Below are 8,576 nucleotides of genomic sequence, written 5' to 3' on the forward strand. Positions count from 1 at the left end.
CTTTTCTGAAGGCTTTAATTTAGCCCTTCTTCAACTTTACTTGGGTAACTTCTCTTCTATTACTCCCCTTCTTACTTCTTTTTGGTCTAACTTGCTCTGGTAAGCCTTTTCTATTTCTCATAATAGTGCCAGTTAAATGGATTTTCATTTCATAGAGTGCCTGAGCCAAATTCAAATTAGTGTAATACCTGTCGGTAAACACATGTAGGCCTTCAATGTTACCATAGGTTTCTTTAATCTTATTAACAAGATGTAAAACAACTCGACTGGTGACACCTAAGTCTTGCCGAATCATTTTGTCTGTAGTGCATTTTCCAAAGTATGGTTCCAGGGCACAAATGTAACCAGACTTGGATTCAGATAGAACAAACACCTTTATCCCCCATTTGGTGGGTTTGTCTTTGTTATAGACCTTGAAAGAAATTTTCCCCTTAAATCCAACAGTACTTTCGTCAATGCTGGCACATAGTATTCCCTGTACTTTTTGTCTAAGTACAGCACCACATTGCGTTCTTTCCCAAATCTTGTCAAGGTCCCATGGATTGGGCCAGTTGGAGGAGGACTTATGTGGAGATTCCAAAATATCTGTAAAACTCTCTCTTTTGATAATACGTCTTTAAAAAAAGGCTGGTAGTCAATCCAATCCGTGGAGAAATAGTCACCGAGTTCTGGCTTAGGGTTCATTGCCATGTTTATTAGGACTCCTAGGAAAGCTTTCATTTCTATCAGATCTACATCTTTCCATGACCACCACATGGATCGTTTCTGCAATGGAGTGTTTTTTTTATTTTTTCATTCGCGTATCTATTAGTTTCTTTAACTATTTCAGATATGAGATTATCTGTAAAGAAAAGCTGGAAATATTCAAGGGGCGAAGTTGGATTTTGCCCTAGTGGTGGTTTGTAACCTGAGTCATTTGACCACTGAAATTTAACAAAGTTTGTATCACCTTCAGTCCATTCCCACCACACCTCCTCTTCTTCTCTGATTTCGTTCTCCTCCTCTTCTCTAATTTCGTCCAACTGTTCTTCTTCAACTTCTGTATCTTCTTGAGTTCCGTTTCCAACATAACCTAGTCCATCACTCAGTTCACTGTTAATCAATGCCTCGTACTCTTCACCTAAGTTTGAGTCAACATCACTTTCGTGATCTGAATCAACGTTTCCACAATCTGAATCTGATTCAAACACATGTCTGATGATTTCATCGGAATTTAAATTAAAGTCTTTATCCATATTGCTGCACTTATCAAACTTTACACACAGCGATTAGCACACGATAATTGAAACAGAAAGTCTCCTATTTCAATCACAAGGATCAGGTGTTTAAATTAAAGTCTTTATCCATATTGCTGCACTTATCAAACTTTACACACAGCGATTAGCACACGATAATTGAAACAGAAAGTCTCCTATTCCAATCACAAGGATCAGATGTTTAAATAAAAACAGCTGGTATAGAGTCAAGTTGGCCGCCAATAGAACAGAGATTATATAATAGGCAGAAAGTACCGCGCTTTTCTACCTAGTTCAAGAGATTCCCTATAGGTCGCAGCACAATTTAGTGTAACTAGTATAATTTAAAACATCCAAAAAAATAGTTTCCATGGATACAAAGTGCAATGGCCATTCCCAGTGGCCATGCGAGCGTTCAGCGGATTATGTATTGGCCACTCACAGTGGCCGTACGAGCTAGGAAGAACAAGACTGTAATATGAAAGCGGAGCCGGTATAAACAGTAGCGCGGCCATTCCCAGTGGACATACGACTTGTAAGGAATATTTCTAAAAACTCTATTCGAGTAGAAAGGGTTAAAGATTTGTAAAAAAGTCCTGATAAAACCTTGGAACCAGGTTAGAATCTATCAAACTCATTAAGTCGGATTTCTTTCTTTTACTTATAGGGATTTTATTTTGGTATGCTTTTTCCATTTGTATGTCTGTCATCGGTTTATGCTTCCTCTTCTTTTTTGTTTGGTGTTCTCTGAACTCCTTATCTTGATGTGAATTCTTAAATGTGGTCACGATATACTTCTACAGGTCGTCGTGGATATACATTGCCGAACCCACTGATTATGCAAAGGTCTGATTTTGGCAGTTTATTATGTCAGATGAAGATTATAATAGCCGTAGAGCTTTCAATCCCTCATTGCCTAACCTAACTGAAAGTAATATAAGACCAAGGCCTTGTTTTAATGAATTATCTTCTTCTGATGAAGAGATACATGACAATCTAATCAGGAGAAGGCGCAGACCTATCACAGGACATCAGCCTAGGAGAGTTTTAGCTACACCAGATAATCGTAGGGAAACTACAGCAAGAGGTGATCCAGAAAAGAGTTGGGACGAAGTAGTTGAAAACGAAGATCCTGGATTTCAATACACGTTTGAACATGCGGAACTACCAGGCCCAAAGCATTGCCCCCCTCAAAACTCGAAACCAATAATGTATTTAAAACTTTTCCTTACCACCAATTTGATAACTACATTTTCTACGGAGACAAACAGATATGCTACCAGTTATCTGGAAACTCATTCAGGCTTTTTATCACCACAAAGCAGATTTAAGGAATGGGTTAGCATAAAAATTCCTGAAATGAAGGCTTTTTTGGCCATAATTTTCAATTTGGGGCTCCTTAGAAAACCAACAATAAAAAGTTATTGGAGCACTAAGACATCTCAGTCAACCTCCTGGTTTCGGAAACTAATGAGCCGAAATAGATTTGAAATAATATAGATTTTTTTCCATATTCTTGATGTGTCTAATTTACCAGAACGTGGTGAACCCGGGTACAGGCCTTGTGGTCGGTTTCAACCAATTATACATCATGCCAATAGGCTTTTCCGACATTTTTATATCCCAAACCAAGCACTATCTATTGATGAGTCACTAGTGGGCACGAAAAAGCGTATTGGGCTAACACAATACATGCCACAAAAACATCACAGGTGGGGGATAAAACTATGGGTATTACGCGATGCTATAACTCACTATTGTGTGGCATTTTCACACTATAAGAGTGCCAAGAATATTGAAGGTACAGAACAGGAACGGGAACATGGCTCAGTTCAAAAAGTTGTCATATAACTAAAGAAACTTTACTAGCACTATAATTGCTTTTTGAAAATAATGTAAAATCAAAATTATTTAGGAATAAGGTCAGCAATAAATTAGACAAGTATGATTTTAAATGGTGTTTTAATTACAGGTTGATAGACCTAAGTATCATAATGTTAAATGAAAAATGTTTACACAATGTTTAAAATAAATCTTAAATAATAACAACTGGTGAAGTAATATACTTAGAATAGTAAAATAAACCAAGCTTCTGTAGTAGTCATGATGGACACTTGGAATGTACTTCAACAAAGCAAGGTCATCTCGCAGTTTTTCCTTGTTTATTAGTCGTGGTCTGTTGTAAAGTAACGGGAATGATGCATTAAACTGTCTCAAAAATTCTTCTTTTGAGAGAGGCCGACCTTTCAATTTTAAGGACACCTCCTCACCAGCTCCAAAATAAGTATTTGTGCCTGTTGTTTATTATGGCAGCTTTTCTATAATTGTATGCACATGTTTTCAGCGACCAAAGAAGAACATAGACTGAAAATCCCTATACCCAATACATTACGGCAGTTGAAGCCAACCCACACCCACTCTGGTGACAAACCGGCCGGGCACCAGCTCGCGGCGAGTATACATTTTAATTCACCGCGTTTCACTAACACCGTTGGATTATACAGTTAGAGTTGGGATAAAAACTTGAAATTTCACAATTTTGTAGTCAATACTATGGCAATGATGATGTAGTAGATAAACATTTTAAAAGTTTATTACAAGTGTTATAAAATAAATATTAATTAATTAAAAACCAAATTGAGCTTTGGCGATGAACATGAAATTATGAGTCGCCTGCTACTTTTTTTATTTATTGGTCAGGCGAGTTTCGTCTGCGAGAAAGTTTGAGATAATAAACCAAATTTTACAATAGTATTATTTTATAAATTTTTGGAGTGACCAGTTTGTCGAGAAACGAGGTATAAAGCAGATACAAATTTCATGCGGCGCAAACACGTGCCCGCCGCCTCGCCTCCATACGCTGCAAATAGGTTAAATGTGTAAATGCTCAACCTGGTTTATACTCAAATCTATAAACATTAGTAACTTATTATGGGAATATATCTAAATTTGATTAAATAATCAACTAATCGTTGTAGCGGGTTTCAAACACAAGAAGTACATAATAAAATGAAATATTATATGTATTTAAAGCAATATCCTATAAATTAAACCTTTTACAATACGGAATAACTTAAATGTCTAACTTAAATAGTAAGTTTACTTTTTATGTGATGTTACAGTTTACAATGTTACTGTTTATTTGGTGTTACAGTATATATCAATGAATGATTTCTAACATTCTATACAGGTTACAGAATAGTTTTTACAGTATCTTTATGGTATTTAGTTTATATTCCTTACTTACAATGAAATAAAATGTACACACATTCCAGCGAAGTATATTTTAGTTGATCATTCTTAAAAAAAACATCCAACTTCCAATAATACAAATTCTATAATCCACCACGTATATATATATGTTATTACTTGTATGATTTTTTTGTAAAAATAACTTAAGAACAAGACTGAGAGAATATGAAGTCTACTGTCCAAGGAATTTTACAGCTTTCGTTAAATGATTACGAACTCTCTGTTTATGTAGTTTTTCGTTATACAATTTCGAAAAATGGTGAAGCCTGAGTTTTTGAGACATATTGCCTTAATAAGTAATATGAAATGGTTAGTGTCTGGATCTTGATGTGTAAAATGATTGTCAGTTGTGAAAATTTCCCTACCAATGCAGTGTTGCAATACTTTTGATGTCATAGAATTAATTAAATTTTTCTTTGCAATAAAACTGCTGTCTAAAATTTCAGACTTAATCAATTTTTCAAAATTTCCTGCATACAAAAGAAACACCATTTGAGGGCTGTAAAAGTCCACCCCTATTCTTACAAGATATCAAAGAATTTCTATTAGTGGCAGTTTCTTTTGTTAATAACAGCTTTAGGCACTCCTCGCAATTAAGTTTTAAACAGATAGATCTTACAAAGTAACCAGAAATATAATCTACAATATTGAATGCCACTACGTCCAAACTAGTATATAGTTCCTCACTAAAATTACATATAGTACAGTCAATCTGTATCGAATTTACTACAAAAACGGACCACCCTAATTTTTTTTGCATAAATCGTTAAAGTTGCCTTAGAAAAGCTTAAGTCCGAGTTTTTGAGAATGTACGGTTAAGGGTTTTTGAGAAAACTCAAAAAGTTTTTGGATTCGATTTATCTCGAGAACGTACGTTGTAAGGAAATTTTGTGGAAAAATCACATAATTTCAAGGACATTATTATCTACAACTTTTGTCATTGGGTGGATGCGCTAAAATAAAAATTGCATGAAATAGATGGCGCCAAAGTCACCAAAAAACGGTTTTTTTTCACTTTTTCACCGCCCAACAATTTTTTTCGCTCGCACTTTTAAATGCAAAAGTTATTCATCATAAAAAAACCTACAAAAAACATATAAACTTTTTTGTTGTGCAATAAACTTTTTTCAAGTGTTTTCAAGATTCAGTGCAAGTCAAATGGTCAAGAAGTTTTTAGATTCGAGTTATCTCAAGAACAGTAAGTTTGTGAAAAAATTGTATTTAACAAAAAATATTAAAACATTATTATCTACAACTTTCGTTATTGAGTGGGATGTGCTAGAATAAAAAGTGCATGAAATAGATGGCGTTGAAGTCACCAAAAAACGGTTTTTTCACTTTTCACTTTTTCACTGTGAAAAAAATTTTTTTTGCTCACAATTTCAAATGAGAAAGTTATTCGTCATAAAAAGACCTACAAAAAACATATACACTTTTTTGTTGTGCAAAAAAATATTTTCAAGTTTCAGTGCAAATAAATGTTTAATATTGTCATAATTGTAAAAGTCAACTAGAATTGTCCCGTAGTAATGAAAAATGCTCATGATGAAAAACAAAATCATTGGAAAATTAAATATTTTAATAATAAATTTCTTTAAATGAGACTTTTATTATTATTTGTATATACTTACTTGTTTACACGTTCTGCATTTGAAGACGAATTTATGGACAGGGCCCAGTCATATTATTGAAAGCATATAAAGCCGTACGTTTTTGTAAGTGTGCATAAATTTTGGTGATTTTAAATGCTTTTATAAGTTGAAATTATTGGGTACATTAATGACACTGAAAAATTTTTTGAACATAAATTTTAAAGAGTATTCTAATATGAAAATGAATTATTTGGACTGTAAAGCTATCACTTTAATGATATGCAAGATTATGTAATATAAAAAAGGTTGCTTAATAAGGCAAAGCATCTATGTGAGGTACATTCATTTTATTGAGGTACATTTATTTGTGAATATAGAGAGGAACATTTTATTGTATATTTTAATTTTACAACCACGGAAAACAATTATCTGAAAGGGAACTGATTTACTGCTGCCTTAGCCTTTTTTCGAGCGCGATTCTACGTCACTGGATGCTCTTGATGAACTTGATGATGATCCTGCAATCACTTGAGTCCGACTCTTCATTTCTTTCCTTGTTTGAACATTGAAGTATAATGGACGACTTGGGAAGGATAGTTCAAGTCAATATCTTCAAGGACATCATTTTCCAAGTCTACGCTTGGAATATTGCTGCAATTTTCGCCACCACAGTACTTGCAAGCAAGTTAAACCTGCCTTTCTGCATCCACAAGCAGCAGCACCGCAATTGCCTGTTTTACAGCCGCAGGTGATAAGTTTCATCAGCTTGTCAGGTGCTGGATCTAATTCTGTGGTAATTGGTTCCAATCCTCGTGAAGTTTTTTTCCATCCCCACTCAGTAGGGTCCATATTATGACCGAGCCAAGCTTGCACTTGGAAATAAACACGGTAACTATGAAATTTTGCAGCATCTGGTGAAGGTGGCAAAGAACATAGGTTGACTTTCGTTTTAGTAGAACATTGTGCGAATTTCTTGAACCGAATTGTAGCAAGTGAGTCGCGGCTGTTGATTCCACCGTACAAAGCTACAAAAATTAACTCCCCATTTGTTTCGACAATTTTCCATGGACAGAATGGGTCGGTGAAATTTTTGGCGACGGTCTGCAAACTTTGGCTGCTGTTCATTAAATCGATTAATTTTTGTTTGCCTTGAAAGTAAGGAGCTGAAGTAGTATCACATCCAGTGAAACGCGTGAAGAAGAAGTAAATAAGGTTTTCAAAGCCTCATACTTGAAGGAATGCCAGGAATAAATGCGCTCAGGATTTCTTCCGTGTCCTGGTTTCTTCAGGTAGATTTTCGAAATCTGCGTTTCCTAGAGCAGTTAGTAGAACTAAAAGGTCAACGTCTTCTCCAATTATAATTGTCGAGTCATGATGAGGAGATTTTTCGAGAGCGGTTTCAATAATTAAACGATCGGCATCTTCGTAAGCCTGTCGAACTTCAAATACCAACGTCCTCTAATGCCGGTCGAAGAACATCAATGAAGCGATCTTTGTTGATGTGGTTCGATAAAAAGATTTCCTGAGTAACGGTGATGAGAGTACTTTGGTCAAACTCAATGGAAGAGAGACGTATCTAGTTGAACGACGTTGTCTTTCAGCGATTTTGTACCACCGCTATCAATGTCAGGGGAATATCCATCGAAAACTACTGCAACTTTGCCGTCGGAGTAATGTCTCTGTAAGTATGCCACGTACTGTCTGCATATGTCTTGAACAGACATTCTTTTCTGCCATTTCACCTTGTGCATGAAATATCCTCCATCTACAACGTAGAAACGATGAGGGACCGAAAGCAACAGTTTCTAGTGGAGTGAAAGAGTCGTATAAAGCCGATTTTTTTTCCCCTTGCGAAAACCGTTTTCATCGAAGAGAGACATTGGGTATGGAGACAACTCGTACGTGAGGTATTGTTGCAGGTCTTCCAGTCGTAGGTTGAGAAATTGCTATTCGTTGAAACAGCAACATAGGGTCAATGGGCACAACGATGTCCTTTACTGTCAACTTCGCCGTCATGGTGGACAATGGTTTTACAGCCTTTTTACGTTCAAATTTTAAAAATCCCAAACGTATCATTTATGATTGCAGCCATCATTTCGTTACCCTTTTCTTCTGCTTGATGACAGGTAATAGTTTTCATCTCCTACAACGCCGTTTCCGATGGAAACTATGTCACTGATTTCAGGAAATGGACAGTGGGACGCAAACCAGCCATCTAATTTCTCAACATCTTCGTTATCTCTTTTCCTGCGTGCAATTCTCATGTCGACGTGTTGTTCAGAAGTCTGACTATAAACATTGCAAAATGTTTCGAATTGCTCACAAACATTGATCAAGCTGAACATGCCTAAAGCCCACTTTGCTGTTGCATTATCTGTTATGCCCCGTCCAGGAACTGTGACTCCCTCGCGAGACTTTGCCCAGGCGCATGACTGTCTGTTCAATTGTCTGATCCGGAGATATTCCAGCAAAGTATTTACTGCTTCTTCTAATTGTG

This window comes from Homalodisca vitripennis, unplaced genomic scaffold, assembly GCF_021130785.1.
Source record: "Homalodisca vitripennis isolate AUS2020 unplaced genomic scaffold, UT_GWSS_2.1 ScUCBcl_310;HRSCAF=2033, whole genome shotgun sequence".
Lineage (NCBI taxonomy): Eukaryota > Metazoa > Arthropoda > Insecta > Hemiptera > Cicadellidae > Homalodisca > Homalodisca vitripennis.